The sequence below is a fragment of the Symphodus melops genome (assembly GCF_947650265.1).
Source record: "Symphodus melops genome assembly, chromosome: 15".
In the NCBI taxonomy this organism is placed as follows: Eukaryota; Metazoa; Chordata; class Actinopteri; order Labriformes; family Labridae; genus Symphodus; species Symphodus melops.
The window spans coordinates 3,610,189-3,637,746 of NC_136705.1; the positions used below are offsets into that span (position 1 = coordinate 3,610,189).

The following is a 27,558-nucleotide window of genomic DNA, read 5'->3' on the forward strand; positions in this document are numbered from 1 at the left end:
GGCCAAACTGCTAAACACACTCCCTTGGTGCCTGTCATTTACAGGTTGGCTATCGACATCTTACAGTTTGAGCTCAGGGGATTGGCACACACATGCCAGCATGATACACACATGGGGTCTGCATCGAGGCACACACACACACACACACACACACACACATGCACTGAACAAGCTCACGAAGTAGGTAGCAAATAAGAGCATAAAGGACAAAGTCATCAGAATCAGTTGGTGTAAACAGTGCATTAGGGCCACAGCTCACATGTGGAACTGATTTCTGCTGAAATGCTGTCTAAGATCATCAGAATGCTTCTATTGTCTCTAAAGTACACAGGGTCAAATGAAAAGATTTTTTTTTGCAAATGTGCTTGCAGACATGTTTTGGTTAGGAGAGACATGTACCCCATTCATATCAATAACTGCATTTACACAATCTAAGTCTGTTCAATATTATACACTGCAGTGCTCTCGCAATCAAGGATTGGAAGGACAGCCGATCGCTCCTGCAGCTACAGGCTACTACATGTCACAGTGTGTCAAAAGAACAATGGAAATCTCAGATGTCATTTCCTCAGGCTTGTGCCCAAGCTAACACGTAAACAACCCCCCGCTCCCCTCATGGTCAACGTCCCTGCTCGCCAGCATCACCTTTGCAGGAAAGTGATCGCAAAGCATACACCCCCATACTCCAGACTGTTACAGTAGCTTGAGGGGGTAATTTTGCCTGAAAAAACCTCACATAAGCTCCTTATCACAACACATTAGGAAGAGAAGGTGAGGGGAGTACTAGTGTCAGCTGTCCGGCCCTGTTGGAGAAGAGGAGCTCGGCTGAATGTGACAGGTCAGTGAACAACACTAGCCAAAGGCTTATGAGGGCGAATGGAGACATACGCTGCCTTCATAGAACTTTTGGCTTCAAGATGTGTGAAGAGTTACCCAAGACGATCTGAACTTATGGGTCCAAGATTGGGATACACAGACTTGTTTTCTGTAAAAACTAAAAAGCTCCTCGAGTACATTTGGTGATTTAAGAATGTATATAAAGGTTTGACTTGACTGGACACGTCTTGTCATGGGATTCCAGATATTCTTTTTGAAATGAATATCTGAATGGTAAAATAGTGCAAAGACAGTCGCTTCTGTGTTTGTGCATCACAAACTGTATTGACAGGTTCATTTATAAAATTACCACCTTCTAGGAATTTCTATAATCTTCGTAGACTTGAATGGTCTAATTTAGGACAGTAAGTGATGCCTAATGTGGGCTGTACTGGGCTTCAGAGGAGCATTATAGAAGATTTGGTAATTATGTTTTTGTTGTTGCTCACCCTCTAGAAGAAATCAAGTACAAGTTTCTCATCAACATTAAAGGAGCAGTATGCAAATCCGACATCTAAGGTTTCAAATTGGTAATTCAGAACAGTGAAGAGAGCTGCATTCATTTCATAGAAGCCATAACTTAAACAGCGTGTTTGGATGTCTAATATTGTATGCTTTAAATAATGTTTAAAAAACGTCTTTAAAAAACAATAAAGTTTAAGGAGTAAAACATAGGGGCATTTTTGACCAAGCGTGATTTTCATGAACTTTGTGCACTTTAAAGTCTTCCGATGTGAAACAGACAACAGTGGGTTTCCATTTCATTCTCTGTGAGTTAAAAACACACAAGAAGATCTCTCTCGCTCTTGAATCCACACATCTGCTCTTGGTAGATTTTGGTTGGAGAGGCATGCCAGCAATGCAAATCGTTAACTGATCGCTCATATTACTGAAGACAGTAAGTCTTTCATTCAGTTTGGGAAGCAGAAACCAGCAAACCCCTAAGAAAGCATTCATTTGCAATATTCACAGAATGTTACTTAACATGGAACTGTTGACCTCAAAGGGAGGTACATTTGTCAAGATCCTTGTTTTTTTTTTGTTTCTTTGTTTTTACTTTTTTTTATTTATTTATATATATATATATATATATATATATATATATATATATATATATATATATATATTATTTTTTGGGGGGATGGGAGAGTAAGGCCATTACTAGAAAGACATGACATAGATAAATTAGTCTGGGGCTGCCAAAGTCTCAGCCCACAACACACACACACACACACACAGTTTGGATCTTAACGCATGACAGTATTTGAATGTTGTTTTGTTTGTTTTTTTCTTCACGAGCTGCTCTTAAAGGCTAATCAAGCTTTGTGAAACTTTTATCACATCTGTAATGACTAAACACAAACTGGAAAATTGTTTCAGCTCAGTTCATTCCAGCTCATCATCTAGTCCTTCATGAGGACAGAAATGAGCCGTCATGATGAGCACACACAGCACAGTGTACAGCGTAGCAGGACAGAGGACGTATGCTAACAGTCAAACAACACAATCAGAAGTTTTTGCGCTTGAATATCCTTAGCACAATATAGTTTGTAACTTGCACCTTTGAGGCAGATACTGGGAGCAATTGATGCACTATTCATGGAGTTATCCGCAGCTGCACTTGATAGTGAATTCCCTCCTGAGTTTGTTAAACATGCAGTCTAGCACCCTGCTCACACTTGATAATTGGAAGAGGAAAAGTTGATAAGTGTGTATGTTAATGTCCTATCATGGATCATACCCTGGTTTTACAAAGTACATGTTACCTGCAGCACTCCATTAGAAACCAGGACACCTTGCAATTTAAACAAGATTTTATGAAGTGTAAAAAGGTTTTCTCCTGTTCCAAATAGCTATCGTATCCCTAATACAATCAAACCAGGAAGAATTACCCCTTTGTTGAGACCTTTAGAGAATCCTTCAAGCTACAAAAAAGCTTTAAATAACAACTTTAAACAACTTTAAATAAACACGATAAATGATGCAGATGATACAGTTTCTAAGAGGTACTTAAAAATAAAGAGAAAATGTGATGATGTCTTCTAAATGACCCATACTGTCAAATTGAAGAGTCGTATGATACAAATGGAGTCCACCTATAAATAATTATTGTATAAGAAAAACATTGTTCACAGATGGACTGACATACAGTATAAAGCTTTGTTTGTTAGCTTGATGCTAACACACGCTGGAAAATGCCCTTAACTGGCTTATAGTAATCATAATTACAAAAGGTTAAACTTAGGGAACAAAGTATTTTTGATTTGATTTGTTTATTCCAAACATGTAACATAAGACAAAGGTGAACATAAAAAAAGAAAATGAATAACAATTACAAACAGTGGAAAGGGAGCAGCTGTTACTGCTCTCATCTACACATGGTCATATTATTATTGTCTTTATAGTGTATATTTTTTTGCTTGTACAGCACTTTGGTCAACAAAAGTTGTTTCAAATGTGCTATAGAAATAAAGAAATTAATTGATTTATATATTAAATGCTGGACTCTAATATTTCACTCATATGTCCATCATACATCTCTTTATTTTCCCTTGTTGTGTATGTATGAGTATATTCAGGTTTGCCATTAATGTGCCCTTCAGCTGTAACTTTGAGTTGTTCTGCTCTTCCGTTTCTTGCCACAAATAATGCATTTTATGTTCAGAACACAGAGGCTAATTGAGATGTAAGATTCACACCACAGAGCAGTAGATGGGAATGCATAATGAAACACGACACTGGATTGTATGCTAAATATAATGACTGAGGTGAGGCTGCAGATCACATCGAATATGAGGCAAGCACCGTCTTCATCTGCTTGCCTCCCACACACGTACACAGGCAATCACATAGTACACAGGTGCATATGCACGCGGATACACACACTGAATGCAGGGCCGAAGCACTCCCATGCAGTTAAATACACAGTGGAAGAGCAAACGTGCATACTGTAGTGTGAATGCATGCAGGAGCAGGCGGAGGTTTTCTGCGGTTGAGTTCGGCTGCACACACGCAATCAAACACACAAACAGACACAAGCACAGGTCAGAGAGTCCCGGTGGCGTAGAAACTGGCAGGCATCCTTCCACTGTGCTCCAACAATCCAGCAGGCTTTTCTTTACCACACTGCCAACGTGCACACACACGTGCACGCACACACAAACTCAAACACAGCCCATTGCTTTTCCTTTCTCCTCTCCAATCATCCATTATTCTAAGCCCTCACAGGCATTGCAGACAATGAGAAGTTGAATGGGAGAAAGTGAAGCTAATTTGTGGACATGTGCTTTGTTATTGTTTCAATAAAAATTCCCTATGAACATGACAATTACATAAGTACAACAAAGAGGCTTTTGGCGAAGGCTCAATCATGCCTCTCATACAGGCGTCCCTTCAGATATTCTGAAATGGATCATTAGCTAGAATATCTCCAAATAAATCAAAAATTTGTTTGTGATTCTTTTTGATCTTTCGCTGGTTGAGAGAGGAAGAACAATGATGTTTGATGGAAACTTCAAACTAAGTCGGCAGAATTAGAAGCTGATTTCCTAAGTGGAGAAGCATTTTTTATTTATTTTTTTGTTTATGTTGTGCTGGATTAGTGTAGACATTTTGTTCAAGTAAAGATCAGTGAACAATAAACACTTTGAGTTCAAACCATATTGTTAAAATTGGATGAATTCACATCTGCTTTCTTTAATGGATCACGTGACTGCCATCTGAAAGGTGTTATTAGAGTGAAGCACCATGGGAAAGTAACAACAGTCCGCTCAGTTGCTCTGATCTATTATTAGCCTATTAGCCTAATTTAGCTCTTTGTTTTGGCATGGAGTTAAAAAATCTCTCTGTTAATCAACTGCTGACCAAGTGATTCCCAAAGTGGGGGCGTGGAGGCAGGAGTTATGACGAGGGGACTGCAGAAAAACAATGCACACCGTTTGTTACGCTGGCAGCTAAGCATGGCAATTTTGTGAAAGGACTTGCAGGTAAACAAAAGACTAACAATGAATCTACACCTGATGTCAAAACTACTTAAACAGAGGTGAAAATATGAAGAGTCATATCTCGCCCCTCAGCTTCAACAGCGTTGGGTAATGAAGAACGACGTTGTGCCTCCGAGTATTAGCTTCTTACAGGACGCTACTTAGAGACATTGCACTGTTCAAAAAAAAAAAAAAAAGAGAAATTGTTGCAGTAGTATAAATCTTGGTGGTGGATTTGCATGAAATTGTATTTATTAATCTTGTACTGGGGGGCATTTTTGCCTTTTTTAAAAGCGACAGCTGAAGAGAGACAGGAAATGTAAAGAGTGGGGGGGATCACAAGCAGCAAAGGGCCGAGGTTGGATTCAAACAGCCGCTTCAATGAGGACTACTGCCTCTGCACAAGGGGCTGGCAACATAACGGCTAGTCTATTGGCACTCCGCTATATTGACATTTTTTCCATCTTCACAGAGTTAGTTCTTGTTAGGACATTTATGTTGCGGTATCAGTTTCAGCTGCGATTAAATATCAATTTGGCTTTTTTTAAGATTTTATTTTTGATATAGGGGGAGAAAGGTAGAGGCGGAAGTCAGGGAGAGTAGACTGGGGAGAAACATGCAGGAGAGGAGCCACAGGCTGGACGCGAAGCCGGGCCGCCTGCGTGAGGACTATAGCCTCGATGCATGGGGACAGACGCCACCAGCGCCCCCAAATTATATATTATTTAATAAATTATATAATATTAAATGTGGCTTTTTAGTATTTTATGTTTGTCAGCTGAAGTTGTTTTTTGTACTTTTTGCAGACAATGATTCCGATAATTCTAAAGTATTTGTTTGCAAAGCTTGTGACTGACAGTGTGTTTAGCATATGTATGTATGTATGTATGTTGATGTTTCATTTGTTTGGTTTGCTTGAATTTATTTTTCTGCCAAAGGGGGGCCTGGCAGAAAATGTTCGGAAACCTCTAACAATAGTTACCTATTTGTATCATTGTAACTTAAAGAGAATTTGAAAGTTTGATGGTCACATGTTTTTCTCAGGAGCTGTTAAGGACCAAAACAGAGCTTTAATAACAGTGGCATGCATCTGCCAGAAGACCAGAAACACAACTCAAAGATCTGAAATCAAGGAAATTAGTTCACTTTGTTGAGTTCCTCATGACTGATGATTGTTAAACAAAACTGAACAGAACGTTGTCTCCATCACTGTGCACTTCATAGGAAACAGAAGCTATGGGGAAGGACTATCAAGTGCAACATTGCATTTAAAGTTTATTCTCATTTACCCCCCTTTTTACTCTCTATTTGACCCACATTTGCTTGGACTGGGTCACTTTTAGCCTGCTTCCCCCTCCCTCTCTCCCACCACACACAAACACACACTGCTCATACTCTGGGCCGGGCAGCTCCTGGCTTCCACTTCAGGGTTTTGGCTGTATCCCTTGCACTGTGACACACACACACACACACCCACCCTCTCCTCTCCTCTCCAATGCTCTAAGATCCTGTTCATCAGTCTTTATTGTCCCAATCAAAGCCTTGCCTCCCTGACCGCCTTTAATATTCAACACTGCAAGATGGTACACGAGCCGTTTGTCTCAGTCTACATAACCCGCTAAAGGAGGACGTGTGTGTATGGGCATGCACGCTTCCACACAAAGTGGAGCTGGATAGCTGCAAGTTGCCCCTGACACCAAACTTAATTCTCCGAAGCGAGGCTGGGGATAAATATTTCAAGGTCATTCTGTTTGCTCTCTGTTGTCTTGTTCCGGGAGCGCTGACTATAATAGGAATATATGCATGCCTAACTAGGGGCTTTAGAACAGAATTACACCGCCTGCTGCTCTCGCTCTGCCTATAGGCACAGGCCAAGAGATGAAAGATGACTGACAAAGATGCTGCAGTGGACATTTAAAAACCTGTGTCCCTATCTGTACCATATACACAAACAGGGGTCTGGATTTTCAGCAGGGGAAGATTTCTTTTTTCTGTATGTTGCAGAGCTGTACTGACTGTATACAACGCAGCAGACTTTGTTGTATCGAGGAAAAAACGCTCGTGTGGAAAGCAAAAGCGGACAGAATGCAATCCATTCTAATGACATACCGATTCTCATCAGCGGTATTCTGATGATGATTTTTATCTCCGTAAAGTCATGTGCATCCAACAAGCAAACTTATGAGCTTTCTCAACAAATCTGGTGGAAGCTGAGTCAAGAAAGTAAATCAGCGTTTAGATTCCCTGACAACTTGAAACACCATCGAGATGTTCAATTAGACCTCCGTTCAAGAATCAAGCACTTTAAACTTTGTTTTATTCTCAGCTTAATCACAAACTTGACTAAGCTTGACACCGTCATAAAGTTGTGAGTTCAGTAAACTTAATTTCCGTATGTGCGAGTTAATCACAAGAAAATCTCTGCCCCCCTATTTCAGCCCTGCTCTGGACAGGCTGTTTCTGTGTCTCTGGCTTTTAATGTAAATGAGCTGTATTTGACCATGCCCCTCTTTAGAATGGCTTGGTGGGGGGGGCAGAAAACACTAAGCTGTGGGGGTGTCACCCACCTGGGGGAGGGGTTACTGCCCTTTGTGATGTCATGAAGGGAAAATCTGTCTGTTTGAGCAGAAATGTTCTGAACAGTTGAGCAGAGGGTAGACTTTTCTTATGATCTGGGGGTTTGTGAAAAGGTTATAAAGACATACATTAGAGTTAGAAAACCATCCTGCGTGTATTTTGCATAATGTGAACATTACTATGTTGTGATATTGAGTGAACACAGTTTATACTGACAGGCTGATCATTACACCAGTGCTGTAGTAGTTGTAGAGTAGCCTTATCTGAAGTGATTACAACTCTCTGCCCTCCACCCTCTCGTCTACCTTAAACAAAACTATTTCATCAATACAACTCTGAAAATATTTAACATTTCCATCTGAGGTTACAATGAGGCAAAAAGGGGGCAAGAAGGCTAACGAAGCGTGGTCAAAGTGCGAGCGGGGAGAGACTTTTCATCTTGGCGGGAGATGTAAAATAATGAAGTTGACACCAGTGTCCACCCCATTAGGCTGGGCCTGCATGGACCATTACAGGCGGGGTGAGAGGACAGCCCAGAGCCAGAGGACCCCGTGGAATACACACAAACACACACACATAAAGATTTACACACATGAAAGACTGAAAATATAAAGCATGTCCACACACCCCATTCTTTCCTAAGGGGTTTGCCGACACTTACAAATACATTGAGTAATATACGTTTGTGGATGTGTGTTCATTCCTCTCTAAACAGGAACACAGATAGTTATACATTGCATCCCTCCAGTTTGTTGTTTAAAATAGAAGCACATGTAGCCTCTATGCTGTGTTGTGTAGACACTAAGGGCATTGTCGTTTAGCAATTCGTTCCTTTAAACAGAGGCAACACTGACCATGGAGAAATATAAAACCAATAGAAGGTTCTCTGGCATTCATGGCCTTACTTGTGTTTAAAGATAATTTACTTGTTTTTTGGCAGAGAGGTTGCATAGGAGATTTAATATTCTCAGTGTTGTCAACCATTGGTTTCTGAAGAGGACTCAACATATTGCTGACTCTACACTTAACTTGTGGTAAGTCTACAAACAGACGAAGAAGTGGAGGAGTTGAGATGGGCCTTTGGCCTCCTGGCAATCAGCTGCAATGTGCACAACTGTCAGTCAAGGGAAAGGCCCTCCCCTAAAATACGAAATCATTAATAGGCTTAATTGAATAAAAAAAATGGATGAAAAAAAAAATCAGGGGAAAAAATATGTTAAAAAGGGAAATTTAAGTTTAAAAGAAAAAAGAGAAAAGTCTTGCAAAACTTTTTTTTGTGAGAAATATCTGAACTTAATATTCTTTTAAACAAAATATAAACAGAATTTAAGCAACGAGGAAAACAGGACAGAACAACTTACTTCCCCCCCTAAACACAACTGTCTCTACTTAAATCCATATAAAATTATCTTTCATTTCAAAACACTGTTCATAATAAAGAACAAACAACTTCAAACGACTATACTATACATGTATAATCCCCAAGTGTTCAAGTATCTGTGCATATGTTCAGCTGTCTTGAGTGACTGTGTTTGGCAGCAGGAATGTCAATGCATATGTGTGTGTGTGCACGTGTGTCTGTAGGAGCGATTCGGTGGCAGCCTCCGTTCTCCCGCTCAGCCTGTCAGGGAAATATAATTTGCGCCTTCAGTGCTTTTCACCTGGCTCATATGCAGCATGCAAATTTATTTCTCTAATAATCCGAGTGCGCGACGGCCCTCCTCCAGGATTAATGACAGCATTCCCCGGGCCTCGCCTCTACCCAGGACCGCCGGAATATTACCGCCATGCACCCCCTCACACACACACACCCTGACATGTAAAAATTGTGTTAGTTCTACACAGAAAAACGCAGGGGTATTTGTCCTGCTAGACAATATAATGGGCTGGTGCATCATCAGATTGCAATGTCATTTCAAAAAACCTTGAATACAAATAATGGGGAGAAGAGGGGTGGGAAGGGGGAAGGCAGGGAGGATAGATGGTGCGTTTTCTAATCCAGTGGGCTAGTTATCCTTCATTTCAGGTAGAGTGGTGTCGCCGTGACACACACACAGAAGAAAAACACACCGCTCCGTTATTCAAATGAAGTGTGCCGCATTGTGCAGAGCTTGCTGCTTTCCCGGGACACATCCCTTTTCTTCCCCTTTTCCACTGTTAATTAATCTTAGAGATCTTTTTTAGCATCCCTGCCTTCCTCTCAGCCCTCCCCGGCCCCAGCTCTCTGGCTTTTTCTAAGCAAACAGTATGAAATATGGATATGGGAGAAGTATTAATTATAACCCCATGTGTGGGTGGTGTAGATCTTGGTGTGCGCGTGTTAGGAAGAGAGAGGCAAGAGAGGGAGGAGGAAACAATGTGCCAGCGCCACCACCCACCGCCTGGATCTGTCACAGGAGGCTGGAGGAGAGGAAGAGGAAGAAACAGAGAGAGGAGGGAGAGATGTACAGAGACAGTGTGAAGGAGGAAGGCGAAGAGGAGTGTGAGTGTGTCCTTCTATTAGTGTGTTTAAGTGCCACCCCAGACTGTGTAGCCCTTCACCTGCGAACAGAGAGCGCCTCCATCACAGGTGAGGCCATACAAAGCCGCGGTCGAGCCTGTCAGCCGCTGCCATCCAGCACAAAGCGGGTTAACTTCAGCAATGGCTCTGCACCCTGACAGGCCGCGACTGCTGGTCACTTATCTTTTTAATTAGCTTTTCACTCCTCCTCAGCCTCACTGCACTCCCCCTTCTCTCGCTCTCGTCCTCTTTCTCCCCCTTGTCACTAATTCTGAGCGGATTTCGGTGAATATGTTTTGCTTATGCACACTCATCTTCTTCACACTGTAATGAAACTTGCCATCGTAAGCCAGACTAACAATACAAATAAAGCAGAGGAATGTGATCCCATTATTCCAGAGATTATAATCTATTCAACCGTGGAGGCCTTCTTAACATTATATATAACGTCTGCAATTAATTAAACACTATCATCTTTGTGAGGTTGGACATTTGACTGTTAAAAAAATATAACGTATTTTTTGCTGCTGCATTGAAAGTCATTGTTGGCAATTTATAAGAAGGTTAGTGATACAGTTATTCCACCCCCTCCCCTTTTTTTTTTTTTTACAGTGGAATAAACTTTTGTTGGCCTTTGAGATAGGACAGTGGATAGTCAGAAATTGGGGAGAGAGAGAGAGTTGGGACAGATATGCAGGACCACAGGATCTGGATTTAAAGCCGGGCTACTTTGCTTAGAGGTATTCAGCCTCCGTACAGGGGTCGCACGCACGAAAGGGGACATCTTTGTTGCTTGTTTTGCTTTTCAGGTCCTCTGAGCAAGCTTCTTTCAAGTTTGGAATTATAACAGTTTTTAAGTTGTTTGCCTTTTCATGTAAAGATGCTAAAGTGACTGGCAGAGCCATCATGTATGGGATTCAAAGTCTGCACACTAGGGAGAAGGATTCACAGGAGGTGGTGCAGGGAATGAAACAAACAAAAACCAGAGCCAAATCATATCAGTGGTTGAGATTCCTCAGTGGCTTGTCCAGTCATGATCACGAGGCTATCCTGAAATAAACAGATTTATGTCAAAAAGTAATAGCTAATTAATAGCTCATTCATTTTATCGTACACAGTGAATGTTTATCATAACTCATCCATTTTTATTATATTAAGCCTGAGAGTAATTCATACATTTTCAATATCAGGAGTGTGTTTTATTAGACTGACAGGTTGGCCTTGTTGTGGATGTTTGCCCCAAGGCTTAAGTCTAACTCTTTGCCTGTGACTTGGTTGATTGAAAGTTAGATGGAGATAGCATTTCCAACATAGTGACGAGAAGTGTGGCATCAAATAATCTCTTTAGAAACCAATGGGTGACAATGAGACTGTATCCATGTTTTATACAGTCCATTGTTGTTCTGTGTGCTGTATAATAATATAGAAGCCTTAGTTAATTAACTTACATGCATTCTATATAACTTAATAAATCTACCCTATAACCATTACTAACAGAGGTCATCTTTGGTTAATAAGTAACACTGACTTGTTTTTTCATGGGATTCTGATTCTGGATCAGCAGTTCCCTCACTTTTCAGCCCACGACTTTTCAAAAAAGTGTGCTGGACACTTGTGACCCCCACTGTCATTGGAGGCAGTTAAACATTGTTGTGCACAGCCGGGCCCTTGAGTTATAACTCTATCCAAACACAGGCATTTGAACAACAAAGACATTGCCTTTATTTCAGCACAAACTACTTTGTTTATTTACCTTCTAATTTTCTTACAACCCCTGAGGGGGTCGAGATCCCCACTTCGGGAAACACTGTCCTAAAGGAGAGTCTAGTTGGTCGACCCATCTATAGATTTGACCACCACATAAGGGGACATCTTAGTCACTTTAAGAAACTCCACCTTTGTTTTGCTTTTCAGGGCCACTGAGCTAGCTGCTTTTATTTGTTTGCCTTTTCATGTAAAGATGCTAAAGTGACTGGCAGAGTCATCATGTATGGATTTCAAAGTTTGCACACAAGGGATAAGGATTCACAGGAGGTGGTGCAGGGAATGAAACAAACAAAAACCAGAGCCAAATCATATCGGGAGTTGAGATTCCTCAGTAGGGGCTTGTCCAGTCCTGATACCAAGTGTCAGGATGATAGAGCTTTGTTTTATTAAATATACTTAACGTAAAAGTTTGTTTTATATTAAGCAAGTTTTTGGGTTAAACTCTTCATTGTTCTCACTTGCAGAGTTTAAGGTAAACAGTTTTCTTAAAGTTCAAATGTCCATTTAATGAGCTCTTTAGAAGCAGACAACAGTGACTGGCTGATTTTCTGTTTTTTAGTGAAAGGCCAATGGAAGCTCAAGCCAACAGTTAATCATTAAATCAGTGAATCGGGTTTTAGCTGGAAAGTCTCTCTGCCTCTGTTTTCTGTTTACTTTGGATCGTCTTTATTTGCAGCGACTTTCTGTCCATCTGTGTTTTTGATCCTTTTTTTTTAGTTGCCATACATACTTTCCCCTGTGACTTTGAAATGATAGTGAATTATAAAATGATTGGTTTATAACCCATGAAGCAAGGCTAAAACAAACCCTGGAAGTACAAGTTCATATTCACGCCTTTTGAAATTTCAAAAACAACGTACATGTGCCGGCCTTTGCTCTTCTTTTATATTGTAGAATTGATCCAAAGTCTTCCTCTGTGTGTGTGTGCCTTTAGGCTCAGACACAAACACACTTTCTTGAAAGGGAAGGACTTCTTCATATTTAATCTAAGTGTTTTTTACTGCTGTTGGAAGCAGGGAGTAGGATCAGACAAATACAGATAGAGTAACTGTATACATCCAGTGGAAACCATTGGATGATTACAAATTATATTTGCTAAACTTAATACTTGACCTTGTTCATTAACTTGTGCTAAGTTTTTGTTATTATTTTGTCTTTTATTTGGTGAATAACTGATTTTGACTCGAGCATTTCAGCAATCACCAGCTGGTTCATTCTGAAGCCTTCAGTCCTGCTCACCTTCTCACCAATTGAAATGTCCAGTTTCATGTGAATAAAGGTAGTTAAGTAGAATAATTTGAGAGTAGTTTTCTCCTTTACAACCAAATATATAAAAGACTATTGAACAAAATGTCTAAATTATTGGAGCTCTGGTGGTGCAGAGCCTGTGCCACACACGGAGGCTTCAGTCCCCAAAGTGGGCGGCCCAGGTTCAAATCCAACCTGTGGCTTCTTTATCGCATGTCATTCCCCACACGTCTCTTCCTGATTTTGGGCTCTAGCGACTGTCCTACCTCTCCAATAAAAGCCAAAAAAGCCCCTGATTTTTTTCAAGAGTTACTCATTTAAACATGTCCATCACAGATCTAAATTTCTCCTGCCAGACATGAAGAGATAGACAGAGTCCAGTACTATAATAACAGCTTTTTGCTTCTATATCGATACCACATGTATCAACTTCATTCATAGTATAAATGATCAGGTGAGAAAAGAACATACTGGTGAGCAGAAAAAAAGTATAAATCTGCATTATGAGCACAAAGATCTGACCGTTCACACATTGACCCTGCTCGCTTATTTAGGGGGAAATTTACTGAAAAATGTATGCTGCTTCTTACATCAGCTCACCTATCTGCCATTTGATTTCATACAAGCAGCTCATGATGAAAAGTTTGGGAAATTGTGCCTTTTGTGTCATTTTCTGTGTCTGAGTAGGGTGTTAACTTTCAACCAATGAACCAATTGTGACTAGCTTTTGTTTTACACCTTCTGCAACACACACTTTAAAAAGAAGAAAGAAGAAACTGATTGAGTGCAAAAACACAAGTGTTCCAGCAGTGAGCGTCTTTACTTGGACCTCTATTAGAGATTCAACAAACCTGCCCCTCGGCCCCGAAACCTGCTTTCTACCAAGGCAATTAAACCCCTCTCCCCTGTTTACCCCAGTGCAGCATCAGGAAAATAAGAGGTTATGGGTCAGCATGGAGGTCAGCCTCTTCTGTTTCCCACCTCTAATGTGGTTTTATTATGTGAGTATAAGGTTGGGAAGTTGAGATGGGATGTTTTTTGGTATTCCTCATGGGTCAGCAAAGGTTCACAGCAACTGGACCATCCCACTGTCATCAGCATTCCTGGGATGAGGGCAACTCACCAGTGACCAATTAGACAAAAGATTGCAGCATGGTGAATAAAAGGAGGCTGACTGGCTGGTGGGGACCTTGTGTGACCAGTGGTTTTGTTGATGTGAGGAGCTATGAGAGTAGACGGGGATGGCATTAAGGGGAGGGCGTGTCATGCTGCTTGACTTTCTAAGGTACACAAACACATCTTTAGGGACTTAAAAGCCACTCGGGGCCCCATTCTGAGGTCCTATACTATCCTGCAGCCATATGTTGAAAATGTACTCTTCAGTCAGACCAACAACAAAACAATATAACCCTTTGGTCCAAAAAGAGAAACAATGTCACATCAAGTTATACATATTTTGCACAGTGAATGTTGGCTCTTTTGTAGCCTTACACATGCTGTGTGCAGATCTGAGCCGGGGCCAGAAAAATACTCTGGAGTAAAAGCTACTATGTCATTGATTTCACCTATTAAATCCACTTTAGTCCCATAATGATTAAACATGGTTTAAATATTTTATGCCCAGTGATTCTAACTCCATTTGGATTTGTACATTATTGTCCCGCCACCTTATCAAAGCACTTTGATATTAGCTCATAAAAAGCCATGATGTCACCTGTCAGTGTCCATCTATGCCGCCAATGAAGACGTGACAGCCTTTAGGGGACCAGAATACTATTAACGCTGTGTTTCATCCCAAATGGGCTTTTATTAAAATGAACGCCTAATTAAATTCCAAGATGAGGGGGCAGCGAACAATGCCAGACAGTGGCTACTTTGATTCCCCCCCCCCCTCTCCTTGTTTTAAAGTAATTATGCGGGGCCTGACATGAGTGAGCACGCTGCCGGAGACCCCTCTAATGAGTTAAGCAAGAAAAATCGCCACAGTCGCCTTCCCTGGCAGCAGCTAATTGCCTGGCCACATCAGGCCAACGCCAACACTGTCATTTAAAATGTGCTTTTCTTCTATTTATGCTGTTATTTTTTCTGATTTTATTAATCGACATGTTCGTGGAGGTAGACTGGAAATAGTAACAAAGTCAATGTACAGTGCTTGCCAGAAGAATTGGTGTTGGGTACAAGAGAAGGTCAGCAAACTTACTTTAAACACATGAACTGAGCTCTTTTTAGGTTTTAGCATGCAGTATTATGCTAATGGTCATGTTTAAAGGTATAAAAGCAGCTGCCGATGACATAAGAGGGCTCATAAGAGGCGAGGAAGTGTCTCTTAATGCATCATCAGTGAGGCACTAAATCATGAACAAAGTAACCTGGGAAAAAAAAAGAGGTATCCATACATTAGAAGAGAAGAACAGTGTAACGTAGAAAACCTGTCATTTTAAGTCTAACATGAAGCAATATAAAAATATCCCACAAAAGAGAAGATGAAAAAAAGGGAGATGCAGTAATGCAAGTATACCAGTTATGATTCAGTTATGACATTTTAGTTTGCCTTCAGGCAGGAATGTCCGAATCTATAATAATCAGATGAGAAAAAAAAAACCCTATTATAATCACACCAAAAATGTCACAGCAACCCTGTCAGTCATCCCATCTCTCATGCATGCATGCACACACACATGCACACACACACACAAAGCTAGTGCATGTCTGTGCTGTTGCATCTACAAATGCATCTACGTCGTCTATGCCACCGCTAACATTTGCGAATGTTTCTGGACCTCCAAACAAGGGAATCAGTGAGACAGCACATAATTATTCATATGTTTCACTTAACCTTTAACATGCAGTCCCATACAGTGCCCCCGCCAGCGTCTGCATATTGGTACCAGATTATTGCGAGAACGGCTAGGCATTTGTCCTTGTTTACGTGCCCCTGTTGAAGCATCCTTGGCCGTGCTTGCCTACACTCCAGATGAATAGCATTCCCTGGCCCCCGGAGGCTCCCAACTTCTCCTGAGACCTTTAAGTGTTTGTTGACAGACTAACAGACTTTGGCTTGTTTAGCTTTCTCCACTCTCTAAAATCCAAAAGGTCACTGGCAATTCCTCCGCCAGCCGTACCCCCCTTCAAAAGAAGAAGAGGAGGAAGAAAAAAACAAGACCTCAGGAAAATGCCCTCACGAGCGGACCTCAAGAGCTCTCAGGGAAACAAATAGAATCCCTGCTGCCACGGTTACCAAGTTTACCAACATGTCTCTATGGCTACAAATTACAAAATAGCAAGAAATGTGCCCCCCTCAGCTACAGAGGCAAACAAAGAGGAAGAGGAACTGAACTTGGTATCCCTTGCCGAGTACATTTCACACTGACATAAAGAAACATTTCACTGGCTATTTCTCTGGATAAAAAGTAAACAATGATATAACACGCTCCATATGGCATATTTGGGAGGTCACTGTTCGAGTCACAATACGGGGGTAAAACAGAACAATAGAACTATCCTGGCCAACATGCATAATTCCACTCGTTACAGCAAACGAGCTGCGTGCACCCCGTTATTTTTGGTCTCTATTGTTGCTGTGGCGCTGCTCATTATTATGGGGTGTCTGGTTCAGGCCATCAGAGAGGCTCTCGCCACTGAGGTCTCCGTGGAAATCGGCGAGCCTATCTCACTGCTTAGCAACCAAGCCCTGGGGCCTGTTTTGCACAGCTTAATTCAGATGAGAGTGCCACGCACAGGATTGGCTCAGCTCGTCCCGCACCCCCCCCCCCCCACTCTCTCTCTCTCACACACACACACTTATACACACATACACGCACAAGAAAAGACACTTACTCATTCTCCTCCACTGCAGCTTTACCTTGTGTACCTTTTCTACTCCCTCGCTATCATTCACTATCTACATTGTTCCTCTCCTCGCCTGGAACCTGCAGTCTTAATATAGTGGTGGTGCCAAACCAACATGAGCGGCTTTGGAATTCAAGTTGCTCTGAATATATAAACAGTAATGTCAAATGTTTTCTCATTTCTCTATAAGGGTCTAATTGTACAATAATGCACGACATGTCATCATCAAATATATTTTATTTATGCCTTTTAGTACTTCAATGCTGCAGCTCAGGTATCAAAAACTGACTGCCATTCGCAAAAACTGACCCAATCACATCTCTGCTGAGACAGACTTTTGGGAGGTGTTCCAATAATTCCATTTCATTATTTTGAAAGACACATTTTTAATTAAGTCAGGATATACGCACCTACAGTATGTATGCTAAAAGTACCAGTGTGTCCATAACATCTGTTAACATTATGCACACAGATGTTTGGATTTGTAACACAGAAACAGAGGGACAATGATTTGATGACATTTCTTATGTCGTATGGTGCTCTACCGTTCTTTAGTTTTGCACTTATTGCATGTTAATGTATTGACTATCTGTCTTCATAAGAAAGATAAAGATAAAAAAGGATCATTCAACATGATAAAGCAAAGACTTGGCTATACTGACTTTGTATTTGTTTATTTCCCCTTTTGCAACCTGCCTGTGAAACACCAACTCTTCTATTATGATGCAGAATTTCTGTATTAAACTGTACAGTACTCTGCAAGCTCTTGTACAGTATATACCTGATGACATCATCACTGGTGTTTTCCTGGTGTCTTTTTGAAAACGTTAAAATCTTGTTTCGCAGGGTGGGAGTGTTCTCAGTCATGAGGAGACACATTGTCAAGTTGTGTGGATGAGGTTTCAGTAGGTGGCGCTGTTCTCTTTGTGCACTCCATCATAAATCGTTTTCTCACATTTATGACTTTTTTTTAGAGAATGTGCACAAGGATGTCTGAGATTTTTTTCTCCCTAAAGACTAGCCGCAAACAGTTCAGATGACAGAAATATGTATTCATATGTAGGCCGACTTGTCATGGCCACATTTTAGCTAAAAAAACCAACATTGTAAAAAGTCCAAAACCTTCCCTCTCATCTTTCCTTCTGCCCTCTCCTCTTCACCCATTTCCTCTCTAACCACCTATCTCTTTCTCCTCTTCTCTTCGTTAGGAGGGCGAGAGTGGGACGGGTGAAGAATCGACAATGGCGGCTGTGACTCAGGCAACCAGCTGCTACAGTGTTGTGACGGTAATGAGGACGGGGTCAGTGTATATAGACAGACTGAACGACATAGGAGGACAGGAAGCTGGGATAGACAGAAAAACAGAGACGTAGGAAAACAGATGTGTAGACGGGGTACAGCCGGGTTCATGCAGGGAGTGAGAAGAAGAGAGAGGGAGAGGAGAGATAGGAGCCAGCTGATAGGAGGACTCTACAGCAGTGATAGCCTCACATGAAAAGTACTGAGCTAAGCAACTTTTTTTCCTCACACTGAAGCTTGAGTGAGAGGATGTGAAGCTGTACTGTACAAGCTCAAGGTTCATGCGAGGGGAGCTATATATAAAAGTGAAGAATCCTGCTAAATCTGTGTTTATATTTGTATGAAGTCGATGCATGCTAACCTTTTACACCTACTGGGTAGACATCCAAACCATTTGTTGCTGTTGCAACAATCTTTCACTCCATTGAGTTAAAAGCAGTGTGTAATCCCTCACCACCGCTTGTATCATTTTATTTTCCGAATATGTTTGGCTATACAGAGCTACGTATCATATAGAGTTTGAGGGGAACAATCTACTTTCTGCATTTGTTTAAGAGTCAAAAAGAACAACTTATCTACAGTACTTTGACATTATTCAGGGTTCATGTTTGTCTTTGTGTTAAGGGTTTTTAATGCACCTCCCAAAAATGTGTTTCATTGTTGGTTAACGGAGATGATCAGTATTCCACATATCAATACAATTTGAAGAGATAAACACATTACATTACCGTACGTCTAACAAACAAAACTATTTTGAGTTTATGAGAACTATAAAAAAAATCTTGTGGTAACATCCATTAACACAGAGACATGGGGTTCGCTTCATTTGAAAGGTTTGTTTTTGATTGGAATATATTAGGTTGTTAAAATGTTTTATTTTCTATTTCTACTAATTGTATTGTTAATGAATTATACATCTTGGGAAACTTGTTTCGACTGCCATGAATGGTCCCATATTCCAACATGCGTTTTATAATTGATGTTTGTGTACAAGTGAGGATAACTCATATCTTCAAACTTCCCAGATCTGTTTGCTAAATGCATTTTGTTTCCACAACATAACAGAGGCATCTATAAAACAATTCAAATCAAATGTTTCTTCATTGAAAAAGACAAAATGTGAGATATCTATACTGACTTTAATCGTATAATCCTAAAATGACCTTACTATATAATCAGATGTTAGTGCACTGCTGGGTTCAATGCAGCCAGTATGTTCTCCTTCTCTGGTCAAAACAATTACAGATAGTTCTGGATCTTTAAGGATCCCCCACAGCCATTTTGGATTCCCCTCAGTTTTCAAGACAAACAACAAACCAACAGTTGTTGTCGCAATGGAAGCGGGTAGGAGAAGTGGTTCAGATATAAGTGACTCTACCCAATCTAAAAAGCCTCTGCATTTTGCTAATAAGCCTTACGAGCAGAAACGTCAAATTAGGATCAATGTTAGAGATGCTTTTGAAAAATGAAGAGCGGTTAGAATGCATACAGGTTTGAAGACTAATGCAGAGCTGGCTAAACACTGAAGCTTCACTGTCTGTGACACGGCAACCAACGTGAGCATCCGCTCAAGAGGAGGGGAAAGGGGGAGGCAACTCTCTATAATGTTTTGAATTTTCACTGCAGTACCTATTTTAAACACTACATATCAGAGAAACCTTTAAGCGAGATTTGGTTAAATCTAAAAAAATATCCAATACGCACAGATGTTTGAAGTGGAATTACTTAAAATGTTATTTGCAACAATAAATCATTTTCCAACATTTACTGAGGACATACTTTACCTGAAAAAAAACACAACTGGAATAATAACAGATCCACTCACTGACTTTCTTTTAACCCGATAGAGCGTTTCAAACTTTTTTTTAAGTATAGATCCATATTTTCAAGAGGTCTATTCTTTAGTAGTTTCTGAAAATGCTTAAAAATGACTTTTGAATTGGACACATCATAAAAACAAATCTGTCATCAGCTGGATTTGATTGACTATTGCCACAGTTAATCTAAGAACAAAATCATTCTTGATTCTGCATTGTTAAAGTGTAAAAACACATCATCTCTTTTTTGCAGTGTAGCATTTGGTTTAATTGAGAAAAAGAAACACACTTCACAGTTTGTGTTAGATTGAGAAAAGAAGGGAAACAGAATGAGACAGTGGCAACACGGACTCCCACTATAGACAAAGCGTTTAACATCTTCACGCATGGCAGCTCAATTACCTGAGTGTAATTGCAATAACTCCAATACCTCTGCAGTCATGCTTGACAGTTTCCAGACCAGGTCCTGTAATTGCAGGTTGATATATGCAACTGGAAATCAAAGGGGGCTAGCACGTTAGCGAGAGAACAACTAGGCTATGACTTCCACAGCGGAGCGGTGAAAATGCTAATGCAATAAAAGGCCGAAGTTATTAGCGGAGTTGTGAATGGCAAATTGGTGTGAATGCCAAATCGTCAGGGTTAGTATTGAATAAGATGGAGAGTTAAAAAGGGAACTGGGTGGAGGGAGGGAGAGATGAGACAATGGAAGTGCTCAGCTGGGTCAGAGCAGGCTGAGGCTCATTGTGATGAGGCTTAAATACTAACAGCAATTACAATACAGATCTCCTTGATTCTTTAAAAAAAAAAAACTCCAGCAAAGTGCTGTCCTCATAGCCATACACCACAAAGGCCTGAAAGTGTGAGTTTTCATTGCATGTGGATTCAGCATGGCTTGAAGCAAAGTGGGTGAAATAATGAATGACTTCACACGGGATAGTAAAAAAAATGGCCTTCAAGGCTTTGATATGCGTAAAACAAAGTGACAAAGATTTGTCTCACATGGCTTCTCAAACTAAGACAAATAAAGAATTCAAATTCTCTCATAAGTTTTTTTTTTCCAGTCTTTTCACACAGCTCTCAAACAATGTTTTGGCCAGACTGTCAAGAGTGGCCATTAACAGTTACTGACTTACCTAATTTAATCTTTTAGTAATCTTTATAAGAATGTATGGTGAAAAATGCCACTGATAGATTTACCAACCAGACTATCCTCAGTCCAAAATGATAAAATAATATCATTATGCCATTATCAGTTATTTTCTTTCATCAAATCAACACACAGTGATTGACATACAGAGATGGAAGTATTCCAGCACAGGAGTAGTTGTTTTCTAATCTCTGGGTATCTAATTAAAAAGTGAAGCTACCACATATACTTTTGTCTGTATGTGCACTGCACTGTACAACACTGTATTGTGTTGGACAAATGAAAGTAACCCAAAGCAGTTCAGGGGGGATGAAAAGGAGCCATATGGAATATGTAGTCCCTGTAGTCTCTTTTAGGCTATACCAGTCATGTTAGCATCCCTCAAAAAATGTATCACAATGTTCTCTTGTGCCTGAATGCCAGACAGAACTACAACCACAAGAAATAATCGCAACACTTAACCATGCACATTTTCTAAAACTTTTCCCCTACTAATAATAATTTGGATTGCACTGATCTAAGATATATCTGTGCCTTGTACTTTTTCTTGGTTTTTGCCGCAATTGGATTTGTGTAGACTGCGATATAAACACAACCATTAGGTCTTGGTTGCTAACCAGTCTGTAGTTATTGTCTTAGATCATTTGCAGTAACAGCTGTCTTTATAATTTAGTTTTTCATTTCTTTGGCACTTTTCAGCAACTTGTGGTCAAGTTTGCTTTGGGACCAATATCTTCATGAAAAAAATGTAAAACAAACATTGCCGTTGATTGATTGACGGCTGCAGAGTCATGTGCGACCAGCCTGTATAAAAATCAGCAAAGGTTCCATCAAAAAATAGACCACACTTAGTGCTACCGCTCCACTTTCATGTGGTCTTAAGGAAACCTGAGACGCTGTGCGGTTGAGCCCAGCAAGCTAAAGGGCTTTGTGTGATTCCAGCATTCCTCCATATGCCTCGGGACGGTCCAAAACCACAGGCCCTGACACAAGCAGTGGTTCCAGATCCGGCTGCCAAGATCCACTGTGAGGAATATTCCTGTTCTTTATCCAAGAGCGCTCCATTTGGATTTATAGCAGGGGAACATAAAGTACTCCATTAGAAACCCTGTCCAACAGAAAGCCCAAACAGACAGACTTATGACAGCAGTAGTTCACCAAAGAAAGCAGTGGACTTTAGCAAAACTACTAAAAACGTTGGTTACCAATGGTGCGTTTATCAAAACAGTCTGACCTCAAACCTAAAAAAAAAAAAATATGAATATGTCAAGAATATTAGAAAGAACTTAGTGTTACGAGTTATGTGAACTTCTTCATAAATTTGCTCCAGATATATTTCTTGACATTTGTACAAAGATAAGACAGCCAAAGACCATTCAGACAGCAACCCAGAACTCCAATGGTGCTTTTACATTTACACAAAACTCTTAAAAACATTCTGTTATTTTAGGGGGAGCTGGACAGCAGAATTTCACTCCAATGTAGCTGCTGCTAGCCTATAGCAAATGTTCCCCACGGAGTTAGAGTGTGCTAATGTGTGAGCACAAAAGGAAATAGCCAGGAAAATTCATTGTGCCCAAGGTGATTATGATGATGATGGTGATGTTTATGTCCAATGACTAGCACAGAAACAAAGACTTTATGCACACAATATCTAAAACCAACCTTGGAGAAATTATCAAAGCTATGACTTGATTGAAACAATCATAATTGTTGCCAATGACCATGTAAAAAATTGTCCAGTACCATGGTAAAACATGGGTACCATAATCACACAAAAGCAATGGAAATAAAATTGCAGTCTGGTTTCATAATGGTATTATCTGAAATTCCTACTTACTGAGGCCCCCCCTGCAGCAATTACACTTCCTTAAACAGACTGTTAGGAAAGGGAGGGGGGAGGAAAAGTAGTGTGGCAGCACGCTAGCAATAACTGTTGGTCGAGGAGCTAATAGGCATGGAATGATGACAGATATCATGGAGTGGACGCCTCACAATGACTGGGAAGGAATTAATAAGCAGGAATGGGTTAATAGTGCATTAAGAGCCAGCAGGAGAACGGCAGGAGAGAAGAGGGAGAAGCTTCTGAAGTCAGCTGTGAGTAATCAGCCCATGGCAAGCCTTCAACGATTACCATAACAGAGCAATTGGACGTGAAAAATGGATAATAGTATGGACATAGAAGTGTGGGGAGCCTGTGACTGTGTATGTGTGTGTGATGATAGCTCTGGGGGAGGAGTAAAATGCACAAATCCTACTGGCTCTCCAATTGGGAGAAGGTTGAGCTAATTTCTCAAACAAAAACAGGCATGCAACCATGGACTGTGTTCATTTTAGTCAGTTTGCCAAAGTGTTTATTTTACATTGTAAAGGCTGACAGTGGTTATGTGTTCGGCTGGATGATATGCTATAAAAATCTATTTCATGATATATTGTGAAATTAATATTCAGGGGAAAAAAATAAACCTACATACATTGACAAATTTGTGGTGCAATATCAGTCGACAATTTGACCTTGCAATTCCTCTACTATGGGGTTAAAAGGGTTTTCCAATGTTCTCCTGAAGTACAAAAGCATGGGTAGATTGCCACAAAATATGTTCAAGCACAATCCTGATCCCAAGAGGACAAACTCTTTCCACACTGGAAACGTAATAAAGACCAAAGGTTCAGACAACCCACCCCAGACCCAGCTAGGGTCCAGATCTTCACATCTTTTATGTAATCAATGAAGAGGTAAGTAGAGTGACTCCAAGAAGACACTCAGGCAAGAAACACAGGTGACAGGAAAACTACAGAAAAAAAACAACAAAAACACATCAGTATATATATAACTTATTATGTTTAACAGAACTCAAGCCATGTTTTCTGTGTCAATTGAGTACTGAGTTTATCATTGTGACCTGTTGAACCTGATACTTACAATAGCTTTGAACACGATTTAAAAACATTCTTGTAGATTTTTTGTTTAGAACAGGTATAAAATTTATGTTTGAGCAGGAATCCAATAGATTTGTCAAAAAGTGGCCCATCAGACTTACTGTATATTGTTTTTCTGCTTACTTAGGAATTTAACACGGTACAGCTAAAAATAGAATATGCACTTGGCTTAACACAATTTGATTCCAGTTATTGTACATGTAAATGATTGGTAATTAATTAAATTAATTAATTAATTAATTGTTTTTACGTGACTTTTGCATTAATGGTGCAATAGGTATGATACTAACTTGATTAAACCATAAATTACCTTATTATATCATCAGACATTTCAGAAACGTTCTGTTTTGAAGTGTGTGTTTCTCTGACAACAATGCAGCATCCAATGTGTCCTCTTTCTAAGTTTAGACTCCTTTCTGGAATGGTCTGTATTTGTTTTGACCAGAGAAGGGAGGCGGTTTAAAGGCACCCCCACACTGGCGGACACTCTTAGTTTTAACAGGCAAATGGCAAACCAACAGGTGTTGCAGTGATGGAAGTGGGAAAGCTAACTGGCAGATAATTGCTTTTAACTGACCTAAAAGGCCTCTGCATTTCTCTAATGAGTTCGACGTGGTAATGTGGTAAAACCAGAATAAATATTGGAGATGCTATTTTAAAAGAGATGTCTAGATGCCCCAATGTACAACATGGTAACCTGCATGAGCATCAACTCGAGAGAGGAAGGAGCATTGGGGAGACAGCTCTCTTCAATGTTTTGAATTTGAGCTGCAGTACCCTTTTTAAACACTAGGTGTTAGAGTTACATACTGCTCCTTTAAAGAACATTTGCTATAATTGGCTTCTGTGTGAAACTATGTGTAACCTGTGCAATGTACAAGAAATATAGGACACATATGTGCTTTATCTCAAAGAAACCTATGAATTAGAAAATAATTTATCTGCAATGATATGACTTACAGTAACTCATTTGATTGGCAAGTATTGAAATCCAGATGTATGGAAAGAGGAAAAAGGAGTTTCCAATCTTCTCTGGTACATTTCTTTTTATTACAGAAGCCCTGAAGGCAAGTTAGAAAAACACACTTTGGCTTTTTTCTAACTTTGATCCTAATAGTTCTCTCTCCTGTCTCTATGATTTAAGAACAGGTGGAGACATGATTTAGAGAGCATGCATCTTAGTTTCACGATTTCTTGTTTAAAACCAGTGAATGTATAAAAGTGTGTTTGTTCAAAGAGATTTAAAGTCTTCAAAACAGGTTTGGAATGGGAAAAAAGCTGCTCTGTCAAAACTTTTTAAAATTAAAATATAGCAAACAAAAAGCTGGAAAATGTGCTTTATTGCACTTCTTTTTAAGTCATTATCACAGGAGATAAAACATGTTTTTTTTGTCTTACCTGCCGTAGGACTTGTTTGCTTTTGCCTTTCTTGAGGATCCTTAGACAACATTTTTGTCACTCCAAGGACTTCAGACACTTTGCTGAGGAAAAGTTCGGAAAAATTAAGAAAAGCGCTTTTCTCAAACAGTGTGATCTTTTTCCACAGTTTCTCTTTCAGACAGGCCGCATACAACATGAGATTGTACTCCTCAGACACAATGAAAGCTCATAATGAAGCTGTTTTTCTTACTTGGCATCACATGCAGCCATCAAAAGGATCTCAATGTACACTCCCTCCCCTCAAGACTTTCAGACTCATGCATGCTCAAGTCCAGCTTTTGTGATAAAGAGTGAGTGTATTAGGTGTCAATGTCAAACTTTTTCTGAACTTGAGTAGAATTGTTGTAACACTGGAGAAAAATCAAGTTTTCAGTTGATTTATGATTATCTGTTTCCGTCTCTGTGAGTTACCTTGTAGTTGAGGCAGGTTACTTCCTGAAGGAGCAGAAGGTGTGGCTTAGGGATAAAATCTATCAAATGCAGGGTATCAACTGGGTGGGACAAACCATTTGACGCTATTTTAGGGGGGATGGCTCGGTTTTGTTGTGTTTTTTTTTTTCTTTTGTAAAAGTTGTCAATATGTTCCAGCTTGGCAGCTTCATTTTGGCATAGAAATGACTGAACACACGGCAGTAATTAAAAATACATTTCTGAAATAATTCAGTGCATGCAATTTCATAACTTTTACTTTGTCACAAACTATTCAATCCGACATTACAGCTTTAAATACTTTCATGAATGAAAATATTTTTTTGATGACAGTGAGCTTCAGTGTGTTAGAATATAAAAGTTAGCTGACGTCACTCTTGCCTTTCTCCATAATGGAAAAATCTGCATGCTTCTTAAAATTATTTCTCACAAAGTGAAAAAAAGGATGTTGAGCTCTAAAAAGTGAACTGAACTGAGTTTACAGTGCAAAAACTGTGTAAGTGGACAAAGACCTGTGGTTCTATCCCCGTTGTTGGCTTCCATGTAGAATTAAGGATTGAGGATTTGAGGGGGGAAGGGGGTTTCAGATGGAAAAGAAAAATTGTTTAAATATAATATATAGAACTTACATCTATTTTATCTCAACCTTCACTTGAGTGTTTTTTTTAAGGATACTGAAGGATAGTGAATGTCCAAGATTACAGAAATAGAAAAAGGAATTCTTGCTGAATGGTATTCCCCTCTTGGGTTAGATGCCCTCCATCCAGGGAAGCACACATTGTTTAAGTCTAAAAGATCACAAGTAACCATCTGTGAGCAGCCATGACTGCAAATAGCCTGGTAAAGAACAAGTGCAGCATGGGAAAACAATACAATGCTAAGAACTTAAAAGGAAAGGAGTCAGCCAAAAGCCACAATAGTTATACAACCTTCCACCCTGTTGTCTAGTGCCAAACCAACTCTTACAGTACGCAAAACACCGCATTGGCTGCCAACCCCCCCAAAACAAACTCCAAAGCATCACTTTTAAGAAACAAAGAAAAGGGAAAATACAGTAGCAGAAAGCCATGATGTTGAACAAAAGAAGGGTTGCAGATAACAATGAATGTTTATTAGCCAGATTGACCTAACATGGATCATTTTAATTATATCTCTGGATTGGCTTTTTTTGAAGCAGGATGAGTCACTTGCTGTTCTGCTCTTGGTCTGTCCCATGTCGCCCACGCTGTCATGCTAAGACCCCCGACTCCAAACAGCGAGCAGGTGGCTGAGAACATTAGGTGTCCATGGATCACATAGCAGCACAAACAGTACATCACATTTTCATAAATTACATGAGACTATGGACAATGAAGCAAACAGAATGTAGGGCAGCAGAGTTAAACGCTGAGAGCGTATCAGCACTGACTGCGTCTGTGTGTGCTAAGGTGTGTGTGTGTTCACGGTCACTTTAAAAAACCTCTGCCTGGTTGTGTGTGTCCCTATGCCATATATATCAGTGTTCAGTCAGTAAAGTTTCCCTTTGCCTGCATGTCCCTGGATGTATGGGTGTGTCTGTTAGACCGATACCTATATACAGTATGGGTGGCTGCTGTGGTCACACTGTATGTATGTCCCCACAATGTGTGGGCCTGTAAATAGCTGTGGCAGATGTAATGCTACTGTACTGCTATGTGTGGTCCT

The 27,558-nt window shown here is 40.2% G+C and overlaps 1 long non-coding RNA gene across 2 annotated transcripts in view; it reads right to left on the reverse strand.

The window, feature by feature from the left end:
• Positions 1-25,969, reverse strand: part of LOC306836001 — a 201,543-nt gene extending 175,574 nt beyond the window's left edge. The window contains exons 1-2 of one of the 2 annotated variants that reach the window (XR_013780724.1): positions 25,858-25,969; positions 25,405-25,487 (exon numbers count right to left, since the gene is read on the reverse strand). This is a non-coding gene — a long non-coding RNA (uncharacterized lncRNA). Of the gene's footprint in view, positions 1-25,404; positions 25,488-25,636; positions 25,832-25,857 lie in introns of those variants that run through there. The other variant, XR_013780725.1, reaches the window with a different exon arrangement.
• Between the last annotated feature and the right edge of the window lie 1,589 nt (positions 25,970-27,558).